Below are 22,304 nucleotides of genomic sequence, written 5' to 3'. Positions count from 1 at the left end.
GTTCCCCAGACCACTTAGAGAGTTCATTCTGTGGCTCTGCTTAGGGTTTGTGAAGTGCTGGCCTGACAGGTAGGAGCCACTGCTGAGGTTTTTCCATGGTGATGGAGTTTATCACATGGGCTGGCCCACAACAGGAGCAGCAGGCAGGGACGCCTAGGAAACAGGAGGGTGGCAATGAGGACGGATGGTAGGACAGTCACATCATTAGATGCATCCTTGAGACCCCTTCCACAAGAGAGCCTATAGACGAGATCTTACACCAAAGCAAAAGCCTTTGGGAAGGAATGGAGCCCAGATTTTCCCAATAATTTGGTAATCATGTGTCCAAACTAAAACACAGTAACAGAACAGAGAGGACCTAAGTATTTTGATATTTTTCTGCCTATTTCTGAGAGTGGGAGCATTTAATGGAATTAAAGGAGTCTTAAGCACAGAGTCTGAGATTAACCTGAACTGGAGGAAGCAGTTTTCCAGAGCTAAGCACAACCAGCATTCGGTTGTTACATAATAGGGGCACTCATTATGCATGACTCGCTGTCCAAAAGGCTTGTGATTCCATTGCTTCATAGTCTTGTGGCTGCCATTTTACAAGTACATGATAGAGACCCAGTGCTCTCCAGATCTTGAAGTGAGCCTCAGGGAAGTGCCCACTTGCAACTCACAGTGTGCTGTTCTGCCAGCCATTTGAAACCCAAGGACCAGGCATTAGCAGACACGGAGTAGTAGCAGAGCCTGTTGGACTTGGGTCTGCTTGGTAGAATGAGGACATGTCTGGCCTTAGTTCACAGCTTGTCAACAGCTCTAATCATTTAACACCTCTGCTCACTCCAACATGCCTTTAAGTAAAGGATATTAGTGTGTGAGTCATTATCCCACCCTAATACAAATCCAGGTTGTTAGGAGGAGCCCTGGGTCAAGAACACTGCCAACATCTGGCCACTGGATGGATGCTATAATTAAATAAGCCGGCAGCTCAGCAAGTCATCTTTGGCTTGTGCCTCTTGAGTCCAGCTTGGCAGGCATAGGAGGACAGATACTTCTCATCATCCAGCCAGGTATGTTCACACTGAAGTCAAACAGGTTCTAGGTCTGGCTACCAATGAGAAGCAGTCAATCAGCTAAAATAGTTGCCAGCATCCAAAGGGACCATTAGGGGCTAAGGATGTAATCCAGCTAGTACATTTGCTAGCATGCACAAAGCCTTGGGTTCATTGCCCGGCGTCACATAAGCAGGTGCACACCCAGCATAAGCAAGGTAGAAGCATAAGGTTAAGAAATTCACAGCTGGGCTGATGAGATTGCTCAGTAGGTAAAGTGTTTATAATATACTTATGAATTCCAGCATTGCAAATGCAGAGACAGGAGAATCCCTGGACCTCCCTGATCAGCCAACCTAGTCAAAATGATGACTCTTAGACCAATGAGATGGATTACATTCCTGAAGATGGCACCTGGAATCGTTCTCCATGCTCCATGGTCTCTCTCTCTCTCTCATTTTAAAAAACTTTTAGTGTGTATGTTTCTATGTATGTGTATGCACATTTGGTTGCAGTTGTTGATGGATGCCAAAAGAAAATGTTGGATTCTCTGGAGCCGAAGTTACAGGTGGTTGTCAGCTGCCTGGAGTGGGTGTTGGGAACCAAACTTGCAACCTCTGGAAGAAGGGTATACCTTCTTAACCACTGAGTCATCTCTTCTGCCCCACATAAAAATTTTTAAAAAGAAGTTCAAGGTCATCATTGGCTACATGATAATTTAAGGACAGCCTGGCCCTGTGAGCCCTTGCCTCAACAAACAAAACAAAATAAAGCGTCCCTACAGTTCACCAACCACTTTATCCCCAGGTACCAGGTTTTGAGTTCCAGCTCTAGTGGAAGGATGTGAGGAAATCTCTGTTGACCAGGGCAGATGTTTTCTGATGTTTGGACCCACTGGAGAGGGGCAAGTTCTGTATCCTGGAACCCTTGCCAGGCTGGTTGGCAGTTGACCTAAGGAATGTGATGGAACTGAGCTCTCTGCTCATGGTAATCATGGTAATTGGCCCAAAGGGCTTTGTGTTCAAGGGTCTAGAACAGCCAATCCTGCCTTCACGTCCTCGCTTTCTCAGGGCTTTGGTCTTTAATAAGCACTTCCCTGACTCCAGGACATGCCTGTGTTCTTTAGGCATAAATGAATGCTTCCAGCACCCTTGCACAGACATGCCTCTTTTAGAACCTCTTGCTAGGCCACCCTGAAGGTAGAGATAAAAGAGTTCGCTCAAAAGGAACTTAATTTTAAGATTACACATGGTCCCTCCCAGCTCCAAGACAGTTAACAACCAAAACTGTGTTGTGTGATGATTTAAACAAGATAACAGGGGTGAAGAGCTTTGAACAGTCCGCAGCAGATAGTATTCCATTAACACCAGCCGTTGCTATCGCCCTTCTCATGATAATCCTATAAAGAAGCTATTATTATTACCACCCCAGTTTTAAATGATTTCTTTCTATGGAGCTCAGTCAGGGACATTGCCAGCCCAAGGACCTTTAACCTGTGAATGCTCATGGCCAGACTACCTCTCACATAAGGGCCGGTCACCTGCAACCCTCTTCGAAACCTCCGAAGGGACTACAAGAGTGCTTTCCCAGCCTGCTCTGAGCAGGTTCTCATCCCTGAGGTTTTAAGATCTCAGGAACTGCATTCCTAACCATGATGGGGCACTTGTCCCTGGGAGCCATTGAAGACAGCTCGCTGCAGGACATGAGAATCCAGCCAACAGTGAATAGGGGTACTTGGCTCTGACACGTCCTTCTCCTGGTCCTTTAGTCCTGTTTTTCCTACCTTCTCCATTCCAGCTCTAGTCTGAGACCAAGTGAGCACTCTCCAGCCTCCCATTCCCTTTCCTCCTGTCTCCTCCTTCCTCTCCCTTTCTCCACTTCTTCCCTCTCTCCTCTTTCCCTTCCCTCCCCTTCTTCCTCTCCCTCTCCTCCTCCCTTTCCCCCACTCTCTCCTCCTTCTCTTCCCTTCCCTCCCTTCCCCTTCCGTATCTCTTTCTTCTCCTCCTCTTCTTCTACCACCTCTCACCTTACTGTGAAGCTCAGACTAGCCTTGAACTCACTACCTTCCTGCCTCAGTCTCCTGAGTGCTGGGAATGCAGTCTGCATTTGCATGTCTAACTGCTGGCTAAACCTCTGAGCACATCCCAGTTTCTACTTGCTTCCAGCTGCCCCAGAAGCCAGAAACCCTTGGTGAAAATGGACTTCTACCAGAGAGCCGTCGCATTTCCAGACTGATAGCGCTGTCTCAGGAGACTTGACTACTGGTTTTAAAAGTCTTTCCATTTAACAGCTTGGACAACAGTAAAAGTCAGCATTAATAGAGAGTTAACAAAACAGCTTCCAAACCTCTATTTCATTTGAGTCTTATCAGATCGGAAGTGATGGAAACTGAGTCTCTATTTCTGTTTTACAAAAGAGCTCAGTTTAAGCCCATGATCAAGACTGTCCCTCTAATAAGTGAAAACCAGGTAGGAAAAAAACCAAGGTTGTTAAAATAGAAATCCCAGCTCTATGTTCACAGCGCTGACCCCTCCCCCTTCATATGTAAAGTGAAAGCATTTGGAACAAGAGGTCACAGTGGTCCCTTGTAGCTCTCAGGGGAGTATAATGCGGCTTTCCGCTTCCCAATAATCATATTCACCTCAAGAATTGTCACATAGGACCCCTATACTAGGACTGTGGTCTCTAGGGTCATTTCCATCTCCCATCTGCATTCTGTGGCATTTCCATCTTTATAGTCCTCTGCACACATCTCATTGGGGAACAGGAAAACTATTTGAAATCTGTGCTCAGAACTTCTTGTTTGGCTGGGGGCGTGGCTCAGTTAGTAGAGTGCTTGTCCAGCATGAGTGAAGCCCGGGATTCAGTCCCAGCAAACACCAGTCATGGAGACCCATGCCCACAGACCTATCTCTAGGGAGGTGGATCCAAAGCTGCTGCCCACCTCCAGCTACGAAAGGCCAGCCTGGGCTACATAAGACTGTCAGAGAGAGAGAGAGAGAGAGAGAGAGAGAGAGAGAGAGAGAGAGAGAGAGAGGAGATGGGAGAGACTGGTTTATTTCTTAGTCTCCTCTAGCAAATAAAGGACCAGCTCTATGAGCCCGTGTATCCCCTGCATCTCCACTGTTGGAGCATTAAATATTGAAGCACCAAACTTCTTTACATAAAAAGCCAAGCTTGTGGCATCTTCCGGCAGGCATTATCCATGGCATTAGAGTCCTGGAATTGGAAGTAATAGCACAAATGGCTGGAGAATATTGGCGGCGCAAGGTATCAAGTGATTAAGAATTTAAATGGGAGGCAGGAAATGACTGGCAGAGGGAAGCTTCCCCGACTCTCTGTTCCATTATCCTTGAGGTCAGAATCATAAAAGCCCCTTGACTGAGGGCAGCTCTCACCAGCGCTTCTCAAGTACACCGTGTGTCTGCTCACAGAGCAGCTGGTTAGGATGATTGGCAGGCTACACTCGGGATCTTCATTTTCAGTAAGTGACTTACTCTTATGAGCTTTTTATTTATAAAATCAATATTGTAATAATAATAATAAACTAAAATGTCAAGTAATGGCATAAAGACTTTAGAATTAAATTTGTGTTTTCATCCAAGTAAAACATATTTACAATTTTAAAAGTACAATATCATTGGCAGGTAAGAAGCAGTCCCTCTCCCTCAATTCTCCCCACATTATCTCATTATCTTCTCACCATGGAAAACATTTTATATTTTTAAATGATGAAAAAAAGTACATAAAATCGCAGGCACGGGTCTTAAGTATACACTTAATTGGATGGACATATTCACCCATATAACCAGCTCCAGATACTATTAATGGTCTGGAGTGGTCCCATCATCTCAAAGAGGTTTTTTTTTTGGGGGGGGGGGGAGGCTTTTCCCAGAAGTCCTTGTTCCTGACAGGCAGACATTGTTCTGGTTATTGTCACTCGGGTTCATTATGCATTCATGAACTCAAGAAGAATGAAAACACACAGTACAGACAGTTTCCTACTGAGTTCCCGAATGAGCATAATGCTTTAGAGAGTCATAAGTTTTTGTAGTCATTTTGGTTTGGTTTGGTTTAGTTTGGTGAGACTGGATCTCCAGTAAGCCCATTATGGCCTTGAACTCACTATTAGCCAAGCATGATCTTGGACTTTTGATTCTCTGTTCCCTCATGCTCAGTGCTGGGATTTCAGGCTATGACTGGTTTTACATGGTGCTGTAGCTAGAACCCATGGCCTCTAATGTACTAGGCAAGCACTCTCTCCTCTAGCTGAGCCACAGGCCCAGCCCTTATCAGTGTTCTTGAAGCACAGCACAGTCCTTTCTTACCACTGAGCTGTGTTTCACCTTATGAGGCTACTATTGTTTGTCTGTGTTTCTTTTAATGGGGACCTGGTTGTTTCTAGTTTGGGGCTAATGTGAACACACAACATAGAAGTTTTTCGCGGAAGCATTTTTATGGAGATCTTTTCATTTCTTTTTGTATACATTTAGAAGTAGAATCACCAAGTCACTGGCTTGGCTTCCAAAGAAGGTGCCATTTTACCATCTCATCATCAGTATGGGTGTCCTGCTCCCTCCATATTAACAACAGAACTGTCAGTGTCTTTAGTGGGATGTTGGGTGGAAATACTGTGAGATGGAACCAGATGGCCTGGGGATCTGGCTCAGTCAGTGCAGGAGAACCTGCCTCAACACAAACAACAAACAGATGCAATCGGAAGGGAAAACAGGAAGAGAACTATCTGCCCTCATTGCGACTTCCAGTAAATCTGTAATTCTTTACAACTTAGAACGTTGTTCAAGACTGTTGGGACGGCTCAGGGGGTAAGGGCATCTGCTGCCAACCCTGACGACCTGAGTTCAATCCCTGGAATCCACGTGGGAAGGAGAGAGTCCTGACTCATCAAGGTGTCCTTTGACCTCTACATGTGTGTCACACGGGCCCACCCCTAAATAAATAAAAATTTTAAAGTTTTTCAAATTTTTTTTTTTTTTTTTTTTTTGCATTTGGTTGTGGTTGCTTGAGAGAGGGTCTCTCTATATTTCCCAAGACTGCCCTGGAACTCCCTATGTAGACCAGACTGGCCTTAAATTTCTGCCTGCTTCTGCCTCTAGAGTGCTAGATTAAAGGCATCATGCCTCAATGCCCGGATGATATTGTTTTTAGAAACTGATGCAAAATGTATTTCATTACTCTTTATGTCACATTTTCCTGCTTTCTAATAATTGTAAGACTTTTTCATGTAGTTTTGGCCTTCCGTTTATCTTCCTCTGAGGAATGTCTGTCCAGTTTTCATATATTGTCTTCCAGTTGGGCTGTTATATTTTATTGTCTGATTATTAGAGTTACATTTTAGATAGGTATTGAATTACACACACATGTACACACAGACACACATACTATACCCCCCCACATACACATACAGACACATACATACACACAGTTTGTGGCACTTTCTGTCTATTCAAGTAATATTATCTCCCTTCTCAGGCCTTCGATGGGATTAAAGATTAGATAGCCATAGTTACCTTCCTCTTATGATATAGCCAAGTCATTTCTAATACAAGACTTAGATTCCTTAGAATAGAATGATTATTAAAACATTTGGCATATGCTCCTTGCTTAATATTGTTTAAGCTGATTGTAATTCTGATTTTATACTTGATATCTGTTCTTAGTGTATATAGTTTTGTAGTAGGTTTGGAACTCTCTTATTTAGACAAAAGGGGGAGGTGATAGGAAACCTCCTTCAGCCAATGGCCTTTAAGAGGCTGGACCAGGTGGGGGCATGACTTTTGGGTTCCCACAAAGCTGCTGTCCCACCCAGCTCTCCTCTCTTCTTCCCCTGCTCCACACCTTGAGGTTGGACCCCTGTTCCTATTCCTTGAGTTTTTCCCCTTATTAAAGAAAGGTCTTAGAATGCACAATTTCAGAGTCAGTTTGGGATTATTTGACTCGCATTTCCCCACCTTTTATGTGTTCAGCTTCATGTCTTTCCAGATGTTCTTAGAGTATATTCAAGTTCGGCTGTAATAGATTTAATTGGCAAGTTCTTGTTCTTCTATTTGTTCCTTAGTCTTCATTGTGTCTATGTGTGAGGGTCAAGTTGCCGGTGAGGTCTCCTTTAATCAATGAGTTAAATTTATAAAATCTTGCCTGGTTGGGCCATGGTGGTGCATGCCTTTAATCCCAGCACTCAGGAGGCAGAGGCAGGCGGACCTCTGTGAGTTCGAGGCCAGTCTGGTCTACAGAGCGAGTTCCAACACAGGCTCCAAAGCAACAGAGAAACCCTGTTTCAAAAAACAAAAAATTATTAATATTAAGAGTTAAAAAAATTAAAATCTTGCCTGTTAGCTCTGCCTGTCCCCATTCCTTGTTCCCCCAGATTTTCCTTAGCATTTACCATAATCTTCCATGTTATTTTTTAATAACATTTTTTAAAATATTTATTTATTATGTATACAATATTCTGTCTATGTGTACGCCTGCAGGCCAGAAGAGGGCACCAGACCCCATTACAGATGGTTGTGAGCTACCATGTGGTTGCTGGGAATTGAACTCAGGACCTTTGGAAGAGCAGTCAGTGCTCTTAACCTTTGAGCCATCTCTCCAGCCCAATCTTCCATGTTATATCTAACTTATTTTCTTTACATGTTGTCTAGTGGTGCCCGCCAGAACTGTTTCATGAATACAGGATGTGTAAGTGTTTTGTACCCTATTATTAACTCCTGTGTTTTTATCACCTGGAATAATGCCAGCCTTGTACAAAGAGGCATAGTAAATGTCTAATGAATGAGTTAACAAATAATTATTTCTTCCTTATAGCAAAATGGACACAAGACCTGTATGTGCACGCGTGTGCGTGCACCCCGATGTGAGTGTGTGAGGAGGGTTTATTCACCTGTGTACACTGTGTTGCTGCCCACTTTATCTTTCTTTATGTGAGATGGTCTCTCCCCGATCCGGGAGTTCACCAATTGTCTAGACTGGCTGGCCAACAAGTCCCTGAGATCTGCTTGCCTCTGCCCTCCAGTTTTGGGGCTATAGCCACCTGCTGCATGGGCGCTGGGGGTCTGGGCCCAGGGCCTTGTGCACAGCCAGCCCTTTACCCACTGCGCCATCTCTCTGGCTCCTCCAGAAGATCTTCCTACATCTCTAAGAATACAAAGATTTAAGGAAGAACTTCTGCTTTCTCCATTTCCTCTGCTCTCAGGGTCCCTCTTCCCATTTGCTTAGTTGGGCTTTGCCCTTTATGCTGGTGGCTTTCTTTGATTGACAGGGGTCCTAGGCTGTTGGTTCACTATGGAAGCACAGATGGACTTGCTTACTAGGGAGCATTATGAATATGGAGAAGTGTTTCCATAAATATCCACCTGTATTTTCTTTGAGCTTTTCCATTTCCTTAAAGATGTAGCCTCAGCTTTCTGATTGAGGAACATAAATCAGTCTGCTTAAGCCTAGGAGCCTTATGGAGAAGGGATTGTGAATCTCACTGTTGTGTGTGTGTGTGTGTGGGGGGGTGGCTTTCATTTAATCCCTATAATGTTGCTAAAAGTACTTTCTCTTGGCTTCTCATTCGGTTTTGTTGGGTCTAGAACCTCTTGGGATTATTTGCTCCAAACAATAATATTGCCATCTTATACCAGAGTCAAGGAGGAGCAACAACCCACTGTGGGTAAAGAGGAATGGGGGTGCGTCTAGGAGTCTCGTTTTCCCCATTGCTCTATAATCAGCTCCCCACTTCAAATCCCAAGCCTTCTGGGATTTGATGGTGCAAATTAGCATGTTTATTATCAGCTTCCCTGTCTTTAGCGCTTAATATTTACTTTCTACATTCTGCCAAGTCAATTATCACTCATGTATCCATTGTCCACTTCCTAAAGCTGTGCAGGCATCTTCTGTCTAGAGTGATCTTCTCTCATCTTTCCTCATTTGAAATAAACTCCTTTGCCATTTTTAGTGGCAATTCGATAGAGTGGAAATGATCAAACATGCTCAGTCTTCCATGCGTACCGGAGTCTAGAATGAGGATTATGTGAATCTGGAAAGGGCCAGTGACCGGCCGGGTTACCAGTCACCATGTTTCGCGCAGTACCCTGGCTTGATTCCTAAGCTGCTCTGATATAGAGTCCGTTGTGGGGCACTACAACAGCAGCACTTGAGCCCAACCAAGGTCAGTCAGGTGCTGAATCAGGAGGCCAGCGATGTCTGTTTCAGGGGATTAAGCAGGTATAAGAAGAAATTACATATATTCAGGACACAATATTCTACTTTACTTCAGTCATACCCAGAAGGGAATTTCACTGAGTTCAGACTTGTCCGCTTCCCTATCATCCTATGCCTAAAGAACAGACTAGTTTGTATACATGCATCATTTACTCAACAGAGTCTGATGAATGTCTATAATATGCAAGCCATTGGTGAGGCTGGGGTTGACGAATATCTATAACGTGCAAGCCACTGGTGAGGCTGGGGGTTAAAAACAATTAGTAATGGTCCTGACTTCTGAAAGACTATATCTTAAACGGCAAAACAAATATTTTAAAAATAATATAAGAGGCAGTGGGTGACCAATTACACAAGGTCCCTACTTTGACTCCCAGCAATTTAAATGATAATAACAAAATAATAATATCAAATTAGTTACTTTTCTCGACACTGAGATAAAAATACTTCTCAGCAGCAACTCGATAGAGGATGGGTTTCCTGGGACTCCTGATTTCAAGGAGTTTTAGTCCTTTTCTCTGAGGGAAGCGTGATGGCAGGAACAGCTCCTTCATGGTGGCAGTACTGCACGGCAGCTTGTCCTATCTGGGCCGCTGACAGGGAAACCAAAGAAGCTAAGACAGAACCAGGGGCGGGCGGGCATAACCGTCCAGGGCCACCTCTGCCAGTAGACCCCACATCCTAAAGGGAACCCCCAAACAGCATCACCAGCTGGGATCAAGTTCTCAAATACATAATATGGGGAACATTTTAGATTTGAATCATAACAAATACAGACCCGGACAGTGGCCATGCTGGTCACTCTTCCACATCTTATCCTAAGGACTAAAGGGCTGTCTTTTCACCTGCACGTGACTGGCTCTGTCCCTAAGGACTAAAGGGCTGCCTTTCCACCTGCACGTGACTGGCTCTGTCCCCAAGGACTAAAGGGCTGCCATTTCATCTGCGCATGACTGGCTCTGTCAGTTTTCCGGACTAGGATTGGAATAATGGAGAAATGCAATGTAAGTCAGACCACAGTTTCTCGCCTGCATTTCTAAGCAGGGCTTTTGAGTGGAGGGGGCGGCCATTAGCAGTATGGGGCCTAATGAAGAAGGTGAAAGCTGTCATTTGGGGAGCCGTTTTGTTTCTGAGTCGGTCTTGCTATGTAGCCCCGGCTGGCCTGGAACTGGTTGAGGATCACAGGCAGGATGCAAGCTCTGCTGCCCTTAGCTGCTGGAACCCTTGCAGCAAGTGATCAGCCTGACGTGGAGCTGTCGCTTCGGCTGTAGCGAAGCCCCGGAGAATCGGAGTGATGGGATAGTTGAGTAGATTAGGAAGACACCAACCTGCAAAGCGCCCGGCACACCACACTTCACAGTCGTATCCACCGGTGCACGAGGAGCAGGGAGACCTGTCTGAATCAGACGTCTGTCCAGCCGGCTCCCAAACTGTGCCCTAGTCCCGTGACTGTCTCCACTAGGACAACATCCTGTGACCTCTTCCCGACCTGCCCACTCGAGTGGGCAGAAGTGAGCCCAGACCTTCCTCAGGAAGACGGCCTGCAGTCTCTCAAGCATCCACGTGCAGTTGTCCAGGGTGACAGAGTTAGGAGCTTGTCAGTGGGCTTGTAGTGTTCCCCTCTGCTGGTCCATGTCAGACAAACACAGAGGGATTCGAGTCTTGAAGCAAATTCAGGCGAATTTGGCTTTTCGAGCCCAGTAGGCATGTGTGTGTGTGCACGTAAGTATACATGGTATGCACATACATGTGCATGTGGAGAGAAGATAACGTCAAGTGGCAGCCTTCCTCAGGTGCCTGAGATAGAGTCTCTCATTCACTAAGTAGGCAGGATAAGCAGCCGGCGAGCGCCAGGGTTTGCTGTGCACCTCCGCCTCCAGTGTTGGATGACAAATGCATGTCACCACACGGGGCTTTTTCACATGGGCTCTAGGTATCGAACTCAGGCCCTCACGTTTGCAAGTACCTCATGCACTGATCCATCTCCTCTGCCCCTAAGCATGGTGGGTCGTCTGCTGCAGGAGCAACTGTTAGTGGGGCCCTCAGGGTTGAGAGCCGTTGCCTGTGGTGGGAATGTGGAAGGAGAGAGTGGCTTTCATCAGGAAAGCTCAGAAATGTTTGAACCAGGCTCCAGCCTCTGCGGAGTGGGATAGAGGCTGGCCTTGTTCCCTTCGGGAGGCTCCGGAGGCTCAGAAAGGTCCCCTTTGATGCCTGTTTAACTACAAAGCTCAGGTGGCTGCGGCGATTGGGAGCCCAGAGCCACACAACCTGCCTGACATTGCAGCACCTCTATGGGGACAGCCCCAACCACGCCCATCTGCAAGGACAATCTCCGTGGCATGGCTCAGACACCTGCTGTGTCCCTGAGGGTGGCTGGGAGGGATGGTAGAGAAGCTGTTCCCGGCTGAGGAGGTCCTTCCCGGCATCCTCGTGATGCTGTGAGGACAAGGCACTGCAGAGACTCCAGCCCCTCAGTATCTGTATGCATCATTTCCTCCTTCCAATGTTTGTGCTTGTGGAAACCATTAAACTGAACTAGCGGCTCTCTGAGATGGCCCGGAAGGGCCAGTTCACAGTCAGAAATGACAGTGTTAATGGAGGCATTGATGTCAGGAGGGAGAAGTTTAAAAGCCACGAAGGGCGCTATGCTACAGGCTTACCCAGAAACAGCTCAAGCCACGGGGGAGACAGGTCATGTGGGTGCTTCCTGTTGCTGCTTTAACAAATTGCCACACACCTACATTAATATAAAGCTATCACCTTGTAGTTTTGGGGGTCAGAAGTGTAGCGTGAGTTCGGTGGGTGGCTCTTCTTTTCGGAGCCTCTAGGAAGAGAGAGGTCTGTTTCCTTGTGCAGTCTGTCTCGTAGACTACAGGGATGTCCAGCCCTTTGATATTATGACACAATGCGGAATGTGGTCATCTGTAAATGTGCTGGGCTACATTCATTACTATCCTGGGCTGGAGAGATGGCTCAGAGGGTAAGAGCACTGGCTGCTCTTCCAGAGGTCCCGAGTTCAATTCCCAGCAACCACATGGTAGCTCACAACCATTTGTAATGAGACCTGGTGTCTTCCTTGCCAGCAGTACATTGTATGCTCAATAAATGAATAAATTTTTTTTAAAAAAAACTATCCATGAACTACGTGGGGGCACACCTGCTCCAGAGGCTGCTAGCTCTGCCTGACTCTGACCTCGGCTTCCCTGTCAGTTAGGTTCCGGTTAGGACTCCTGCCTCCCTCTCTTATAGTGAGGACCTGCATGTGACTTTGGATACAAAGTCAGGGTAACTCCCCAAATCATATCAGTGCTTACGCACAGACTGTGAAAGTTTGGATCTTTCTGGACACCTTGTAGAGAGGGTATTATCTTATCAGTACAGTGACCCTTTCAACCCATATCTGGCTTGATTTTTTTTTTTTCAACCTACACCTCTGTCTGGGGTCCTGTCTGAAGACACCCAGTGTTAAGTCCAAAACAGGCCTCCAAAATGGGAGTGCAGCTGAGACGCTGTGTGACCTACAGTCTGGGCTCAGCCCACACTGGACTCTGGCTGGAAAGCAGAAGGATTGCTGGAGGATAAACAAAAGCTTAGAAACAGCATTCCTCAGAAACAGGTTCCTGTCTGTCCAGAAAAACCACTGCTTCCCTCGTCTGCCCCTATAGCCAGCTACCATGGCAATGGGCACTTCGTTCCCCATTAAGGCAAACAAACCTGAAGTAGATCAAAGACTCCACACTAGTTCCCAGGCTGTTCTGTCCTCGCGCCCCCATTCCCACTGCTCTGCTTCCCAGGCTGTGCTAGCTTACACGCCTCCTCCCACCGCAAACCTGTCTCCTTAAAACTATCCCGGTTCTGGCTGCCATTTTGCTGTTCTCTCTGTCCCCCACCCCCTCAGATAGCCTTGACACTTTGAATTTCCCAAATCTTTCTTTCCACCCACAGAGTGTGTTAGGTGGTTTCCTTGGGCCCTCACTTGTACCTAGGAAACACTTCTCCATGCTCTGAGTATCCACTTGAGGGTTCTTAGGGTTCCTCCTGGATCTTGTTCCTACCCACCCCCAAAGGATTTGTGTAGCCCACTGGGGTTTTCAAGCGGAGCCAAATGCATTCTGGCTTCATGCCAGAGTCAGTACCATTACCAGGGACACTGACACTGCAAACGGGCTTCCCCCGTTGTCTCTGAGTTCCTGGAAGATCTTATAACACACAGAACTGCAGCAAAGTAAACCAGGAAGGGGGGCGGGGGGGGGACCAGCAGAGGAGATGACAGAAGACCTGAGTGAGGCTGGGAACTCTCTATAGTCTGTCTTAGTTTGGGTTTCTATTGAAACCAATAGAATGAAGAGACATCTCGACCACAGCGACTCTTATAATGAAAACATTTAATTGAGAAGGTAGCTTATAGTTTTAGAGATTTAGTTCATTGTCATCATGGTAAGGAACACGGCAATGTGCAGGCAAATATGGTGCTGGAGACTTCTGCATCTTGATCCAAAGGCAACAGGAAGTAAACTAAAACATTGGGTGGTATCTTGAGCATACCTGAGACCTCAAAGCCTGCCTCCACATTGCACATTTCCTCTAACAAGACCACACCTACTCCATCAAAGACACACTTCCTAATAGTGCCACACTCTTTGGGGAGCACTTTCTTTCAAACTGCCACAGTCTGTATCCAAGGAAGCTGTAGGATTTTCTTCTGCTCCGGCACAGTTTGAAAGCAATTCCGAGGTGATCTTCCTGGCTTTGGGTAGCACCTTGGTCATTTTCCTTGTTGTGACAGGACACCAGACAGAAATTAAGGGAGAAAAGATTTCTAGTTTAAGGGGTGCTGCCCATCACAGTGGGGAAGGCGTGGCGGCAGAACTGACTCTCAGCTTGCTGGTACGGCAGGAGGGGGCTTGTCCCGAAAGCAGAACCAGGTCAAACCGGAACCAGACAGAAGCCACTCTCGCCCCCACCCCCAGCTACCCAGTTTCTCCAGCTAGGTAAGACCTTGCTTCCTAGCTGTTCCATGACCTCCAGCTGAGAACTAAGTGTTTGGACACATGAGCCTCTGAGGGACAGCTCACATCTATGGCATGGCAGCTAGCATCTGTCATTTAGACTGAAAGGCAGGTCCATGTCTCTTTTACTTTTTAAGAACCTCTCTTGGGCTGGTGACATGGCTCAGAGGTTAAGAGCACTGGCTGCTCTTCCAGAGGACCTGAGTTCAAGTCCCAGCAACCACATCAGTGGCTCACAACCATCTGTAATGAGATCTGGTGCCCTCTTCTGGCCTGCAGGCACCAGAACAACATAATAAATAAATAAATCTTAAAAAAAAAAAAAAAAAAAAAAAGAACCTCTCTTCTCTTTCTAGTGCTGGGCTGGCTGGTGACAGTCTCTGATTGAATGTCACTTTGAGCCCACACACCTTGAAGATCCCAGACCTTGTATTAGTACGTCTCTTCCCCATTGTATTTGCTGTTTCTCCTTCCCTTCGGTTCCATTCCAATGTTTTCAGCATTTAGTGCTTTTTAAACTTAGTGTTCTCAGTGATTCGTATAACGTCCTGATTCTTTAATTTAATTTTGCCATGCATCCTGGGCTATCAATTCCCCCAAAAGACAGTTAGATAAGATAAGGCTGTCAATTAAAAAAAGTTTTTAAAAAGTTCCAAACTAGTGAGATCAGAATCTATGGAAAGAAGGAGGTGCCACTTTGAGTTTGAACCCTACATACAAATTCTAGCAAGAGGGCTGGGGAGAGAGGTTTAGTGGGCAAAGAGCTTGCTGAAGAAACCTGATGAGCTTAGATTCCCCAGAACCCATATAAAAACCTGGCTGCCTGTGTTAGGTCTCAAAGCCGGGGACAAATGGCCAACTAGGTGCTTACTAACATATCAAAGCTGACGCTGGCCCCCAGGTTCTCCCAGCATCCCTCAATCCCAACCTGTTACTGGATCCTCCTGGCTGGCCTACCCTACCCCAGCCTGAACTTCTCCAGCTCAGCGCTGGACTGGGCTGCCTCTCCCCCAGCTGTCTTCCCTTTATAACTCAGCCATATGACTATGCCTGTCCTTTTGGTCCTTTTGCGCCTTGGCCACTGCTCCAAGTTCCCCTCTTATGGCCCGCCAGGTCAGTCTGCCAGCAAGGTCCAGTGTGGACTCCGCAGACACAGCTCCTCCTCTTAGACTCTCTCACATATCTATAGTAAACCTTTTCCATGCTTTAGGAGCAGTCTGGCCTCCTTTTTCTTTCTTTTTTTTTTCACTCAGCATGTAGTGCCCATCTATCATCCTAGTACTCTATCGGGAGGTAGAGACAGAGATTCCCAGGGAGGTTCCCAGGCCCGCTAGCCAGGGTACATAAAGCAGCACACTGGCCACTGGCGGAAACAACAGAGATCCTGCCTCTAACAGGGTGGAATCCGAGGGCTTACTCCCAGAAAGGTTGTCCTATGACCTCCACACAGGTGTCATGACACATACGTGCCACGTTCACACAATCATGCACATCACTCCCCAAAGACACATCTACACACACACTTTAGTTCGAACTGAACTCAAATAAAATTTAAAAAGTGGGAAAGGACCGCTGCTCTTTGTGGTAGAATACATAGTTCTCAAACAGAACTACAGAGAAGCACGCGCAAGGCTTCGGCCTATCTAAGGATGCAGGTTTGGTCTGTAGAGGTAGGAAGGGGGCACAGTGGGATGTACCGGGACCAGAGGTCACCTGTGGGAATTGGGGGGCGCTCTGAATTACGGGCAGGAAGGTTGATTCTCTCCGGAAGGCTCCAGCCTGAGGCCTGAAGCTGGCTTGAGGGAGTCTGTCACAGCTCACTGACAGAGACCATGGAAGGAAGGTAATTCACAAAGAAAACCTGGGGACTTTTCACCAGGAGAAAAAGGTGTTTACTTTCCAGGCTCCCTGGTTCTCTTGGCTGCCCCTAGAGGCCAAACCTGTCTCTGTCTCTCTCTGCCACTCAGTAGTTCCCGGTTGCTTCTCCTCTTTCATCTTGCTTCTTCTTGGGGCCGCTGCCAGCGCCCCCTCCCCCTCCTGCTTTCTCTCCCTCCTCGTGCCTCTCCATCAGCCCTCCTCCTCCTCAAGTCCCCAGCTGTGGGCTGAAAAATCGGCTTCAAAGTCCTCCCGGGTCCCCTGGCTCTCATGCATATTCTATGCTGCCAGTTGTGATTGATGGCTGCCCCCTCTCCAGTTTCAGGGCTCCAGTACATCTCGGCAGCCGCAGCCCACCTTCACAGGCCCCCACACTTTTGCAGGTTTTTGTGCTTTCCCTGCAAGGGCTGTGAGAGCAAGGGGGATCCCAGCTGAGATGTAGCCTGGAAATCTAGCGTGGACCTTGAAGAAACTCGGGGGGAGTGGGAGAAGAGAAAGGAGCACAAGAGAGCTGGTGTACGAAGAGCTGGAGACACCGGGCTCCTTTAGATAGGGGTGGGGACTTCTGAGCCCCGGAGGAGGGGGAACCCTTTCTGTCTGTGAGCTCCTGAAAGGGGAGGAACTGCTGATTGGAACAGACTTCACCTTACAAACCCTATTTGAATTAACCCTTAAAGATACACGTTGGGAAAAGAAAATACTTGTTTTCAGGATAGTAAGAAATGCCTCGTGGTTCTAGAATTTCCCTCCGGCTGCCTTTGTGACCCAGTTCCATATCGAGCTGGTTGACTTGGACTCCTGATGCCTCTTCCTGCAGGGGAGCCCAGCCTCTCCTACCAGGCCTTCCTTCTGTGGGATGTCAGCAGAATGTGGCCATACTACCAATCACGTTGTTCCCAAAGGTCCACTAGCTGAAGCGAAGCTGAGGAGACATATGGAAGGTTCCAGGGGAGGGAACACAGTGAGGAAGCTTGCCAGAGAAGCCCAAGCTGCCAGCCAGCATCTGTCCCACCCTCTTTGTTCCATTGTCTGCCTTTTGTAACATGGCCGACAGATTGGCACTGAGATTCCTTTCAGCCCATGTTCCAGGGTGCTGCTACACCCCTTTCCAAATCAGGAGCTTCGGAGAAGGTTCACTTCTTCTTCTTCCTCCTCCCTTATTTTTCTTCCCTTCTTTCTTTCTATTCAATTCTGGGGCTTAGACATTCAGCATCTTAGGCATACACACGAGCACTGACCTATTTGAACTTCCCATCCTTCTGGCCCAGCCCCTGAGCCGCTGGTTTTACAGACACGAACCACCAAGCCCAGCTCTGCTGGCTTTGTTGTTGGTTTTGTTACTATGTGTCGGGCAATTCTTCCTTACACATTATGAACATTCCTCGTTAAGGCATTGTGCTAACCCCGTGTGACAGACTGTGTTCTATAGCAGGCAATAGAGGCATCAAAGGGTTAAGTACCCGGCCTATATCCAGACAGCTGGAGAATGGTAGATCTGACTTTGAACCTGGTGGCTTCAGACCCAGGTTCTCAATCACTGTCATGCTGCCTCTCACCAGGACTCCCTTTGTCCCTTAGTTTCTCTGTCAGACAAGTCACCCCCCTGCACACACACACAAACGCACACACACACACATTGGGTTGGAGTTGAGGCAGAAGAGTGAGGTTCTGGAGGTCCTTGAGTAGCGTTTTCAAATTAACATAGGAAAGAAACCAGGTGGCATAGGGCACCGGGTACCTATGGCTCATTACAACACTAAAACCAACACCCAGGGTGTAGACTTAGTATGATAATGAGGTGTGTGGTGCATGAAGTTGTATGTAGAACTAATGTAACCGGTTGAGCAGACATAAGAAAGCAAAGGGTCCCCAAAGCCTCTGCAACGTGACGTAAAAGCACCTGTCATTTGTGCACTGTGCTGAGTTGTATCTTTGCTTTGGTCACTTGGAAGTTAGTATCCCTTAATAAACTGCTTGACTCTGTGTCTGCTCAATTCCTTGTTCTTGGAAGCCTTCCGGGTGCCCTCTGAACCCTGATATCTGATGGTAAAGAGGAACTCTGACAGCATCACTGGAGCCCAGTTTGGAGGTGAATAAGCACGATCCCTGTTCTGGTGTGCTGTCGCCTGGGGCCCCTGTGCTCGTGTGTTTTCAGAGACCAGCTCCACATCTTTCAAAGGAGGTGCTAGATAGATGAGCTTGCCTCTCTACAGTAATGCATGCTCGGGATGCTCCAGAGCCTCTTAGCCAAGCTTGGGCCCAGCTGTCACTGTAGCTGCCTGGATGCCACCTTGAGGATCGCCGTGGGAGATGGAGGAGGGAGGAAGGCAGATGCTCAGCAGAAAGGTGACGGAGAGAGAGGGCCCGTTGGAAAGGAACAGAGCACAGCACAGTTGGCTGTGGTTGTGTGCTTCCGTGAGGGAGACAGCAAGACCTTGGGCAATAATCTCAGCAGAGGAACAGACTGCTAAGGGCTGTTCCTTCCTAGCGGAAGGCTACCCAAGTGAGTATCCTCCCATACTCATGGGAACAGACTCCAGCTCCCTCTAGATAATCTGGGGACATACATAACCCAATTATTGGGTTAAAATGGGTCATTTTACTTAAGAGTCATAAAATAGCTGGGCGTGATAAGACACACTTGGACTCCCGGGAGGCAGAGGCCCAGGCGTCTCTTGAAACTCCTGCCAGTATGAACTATAGAGTAAAATCCCACGTCAAAACTCAAGCAAACCAGGGAGCTTATGTCTGAGCCGATTTTCTTAACGCTATGACTAAGCTTTCTGTGTTGACCGCTTCTAAAGTTGGAATAAGTCTCATTAATAGTTTCTTGTGCTTTGTTTTTGTGAAACAGGATCTCTCTAGGGGGCTCTGTCTAGCCTTAAGCTTCATCAATCCTCCTGCCTCTGCTTACTGAGTGCTGGGATTATGAGTATATGTCACCAATTTGGCTATCAGTGTTTAAAACCCCTTACACGCACATGCACGTGCATGCACACACACACACACACACACACACACACAGTTTAAATTAGCACTGTGTGTTAGAAATAATGAACAATGAAAGCATTGCTGCTGCTCTTATATCTGGGGTGTTCAAGATAAAAATCATTTTAGCAATATGTATTTTATTTAAGGAAAAAAATATGAACCCTACAGGTAGAAATGGGCTTCAGGGAAACCGGAAACCCCAACCGAGAAAACAGTGGGGAGCCCCTGAAGTATTTGATCTCTCATCTTTGCCTCTCGCTTTGTATCTGATTTATTGTTCTTTCTGCCGAGTTGTTTCCCTCGCACAGACAGCTCAAAAATGGTTGAGTTGACTGCATGTTTCCCTTGCATGTTGTCTTCTCATCCAGATATCCAAGGCAGGATTGCTATTGATGCTTCTAGTCCTCTCAGCTAAGGTGAAACTGGCTGTCAGTTTCCTGTCACTGCGGACTCCCAGGTCAACATAAAACACACAACAACAACAAAAGCCACTGTAGACCAGGCAGACATTTCCTGGGATCTCCTGCACAGGGGGTAAATGTGCACATGGCACTAGTGTTACTTGGGGAGGTGAGTGGGTAGGGCACAGGGAAGCAAGGATCCTGGACTAGAGCCAGGAGAGTCACCAGCTCCTGACGCCATGCCTGATGAGCAGGTCAACAATGCCATTGCTGACTCAGCCTGGGGCTGGCCAGGGTTTTGCTGTGCTCTCCAGGCCCCTTCAAAGGGTCTGGAGAACAAAGGCCTATTTACAGTCCAAGGACACTGCCCAAAGAGGCAGAGATGGTGCATTCCACCAGAGGGCTCTCTGCAGAGAGACTTGTTAACCTTTCTGATAGCAGCAATCAAGCATTCTCTCGTGAGAATGCTCTTTGAGCATCCTGAGTCTGCTGATCTCAACTTCAGACTATGTGGGAAGAAAGCAGAACCCTGTAGGACCTCTGGAGGTGAGAAGGAGTAGAGCAGGGTGATGGGGAGTGAGGTCCTGACCTGTGACATCTGGTCCCTTACCTCTAGTTGCCCTGACTACACTGTGTGCTCTCACGGCTAGAATCCAGACACAGCTCTGTGTGGTCTGCAATTCCGACACCAGTGTTCTCCAAGAACGCCCTTCTCTCTTCCCTCTGGCTGGAGAGTTAGCTGTAGCCATCTCCCTGACTGCCTGGGAGCTACAGGGACAGCTGATGCAATGAGCTCCAATCTATAAGAGGCTTGGCAGGAAAGTTGCTTGCCAAATTGAAGAGGCTATCGGTGAGGACGTGTGGCATTGACAGCCAGTACCTCTAAAATAGGGAAGCCAGGGAGCAGAAGAGCAGAACAAACAAGGCTCTGTCCAGGGCACAAGAAAAAGACCGGCATCCAAAGACTATTTTTATTTCCATCTCTCCAGGCACCGCTCCCCAGAGAGCTGCCTGAGCCACTCAGAAATGTCCTTGTGGCAACCAGAAGTCACCCGGCGCGTGGGTGCAGAGAACTCTGTGCTGCTGAATGAACAGTTCCACTCTTCCTCAGCCTCTCACTCCTTCCACTCACCCATGGCAAATGAATGTTCTGGAACGTACTAGTCCCTGAATGGCTCAAAGATATTTGAGGTTTGGAAGCATTGTTGGACCGTGGACAGCAAGCAGCGCCGGAGTGAGGAAGCTGTGGCTGTAGTGAGAAGGGATGCATGCCAACATGGCCCATGGGCTTGTTGGCTTGGTAGTGTTCCGTCAACACATCTCCATAATGTGCTGTGTGAGCTGACAGAGAGCGCCTTCTCAGTTTCTGTCTCCACTTTTCTATTTAAAAAAAAAAAAAAAAGAGTTCGGCGCATGTTGGGAAATGACTGGTGTTTGCCATCCCTGCTCTCACTTCTGGTTCATACAGTTGGGACCGGGTCAACTGACTTCCTCTTGGTCCTCTCCCTGTCCTCTTCTTGACACCTTGTTTTCTGGTTGTTCCACATCAGAAATACAGTTCTGATTGCTTGGAATGCTTATCCAGAGTCCTTTCTTTCCTCTCCAGCCAACGGCTTCTCATCGTGGTCGCTATGATTTTGTTTCTCTGGCTCCTCAATCTGTTCTGCTCACAGCCCAGGTGCTTTTCCTAAGGCATAAGTAGATGGGATGTGGTGGTGCCCACCTTTAATTCCAGCACTTGGGAGGCAGAGGAAAATAGCTTTGAGTTTGAGGTCAGTTTGGTCTACAGAGTGAGTTCCAGGACAACCAGAATTACATAGTGAAATCCTGTCTTGCAAAACAAAACAAAGACACAGTAAGATTGTGCCTCTCACTTTCTCGGTTTCTCTAGCAGCTTCACACACAGACACGTAAGCATGCACGTACACACACACACACACACACACACACACACACACACACACGCACCCTGTCTCCTAGAGAACATCCACCATAAACGGAGCCTGAAGCCTGCTGCAATGACACTGGACTCTTCCTGTCCTGGAACTCACTGAGCTCCTGCCTTCCCGTCTTGGCTTCTTCTAACGCTTGCACTTGGGAGGCACAGCCTCCAAGCCTCCATCTCCTGGAGCCTCGATCATTCAGGTCTCCAAGTCAAATGAATTATTCCACTACATCTTCCCTGACAGACACCGAGGTACAGCTCCCTTCCGTGTGCCCAATCACGGCATTCTGCTCACTACTTACACACCGGTCTTATTTGCGCTCATAGTGTTTATGTGTCTATTAAAAATAAATACCAGCAGTGGTGGGAAAATGTGAACTCCATGGAGTTTGGTTCAACTCTGAGCTTCAGCACCCTGGCTCGGTACCCAGGAAGTAGCAGGGCCTTCTGGGTCAAAAATCTGGGGTCTTGAAATGAAGAAAGAGAAACAGTATAAATGTATTTTCACATCATTAATGTCACTTCATTGTCCACTATGCAAACATTTAATTTCGTTTTCTCATGCTGAAATTCCACTTAGCTCATGGTTAGCTCCTCCTTGCCAAGGCTGTTAGGGCAGTCACTTTTGCTACCCTCTGAGACTCCACTTAGCTCACAGTTAGCTCCCCTTGCCAAGGCTGTTAGGGCAGTCACTTTTGCTGCCCTCTGAGACTCCACTTAGCTCACGGTTAGCTCCCCTTGCCCCAATGCTGTTAGGGCAGTCGCTTTTGCTGCCCTCTGAGCATCTTCAGAGCTCTTCCTCGCCTCCCTCACTCCC

General features: G+C 47.4%; 1 protein-coding gene across 1 annotated transcript in view; it reads left to right on the top strand.

The window, feature by feature from the left end:
* The window catches only part of Nmnat2 (nicotinamide nucleotide adenylyltransferase 2), a 160,863-nt gene that overhangs the window by 70,116 nt on the left and 68,443 nt on the right, over positions 1-22,304 (top strand). The window lies entirely within an intron of this gene.

Source organism: Chionomys nivalis, chromosome 5 (assembly GCF_950005125.1).
Source record: "Chionomys nivalis chromosome 5, mChiNiv1.1, whole genome shotgun sequence".
NCBI classification, from domain to species: Eukaryota; Metazoa; Chordata; class Mammalia; order Rodentia; family Cricetidae; genus Chionomys; species Chionomys nivalis.
This window is presented reverse-complemented; position numbering and strand designations above follow the sequence as displayed.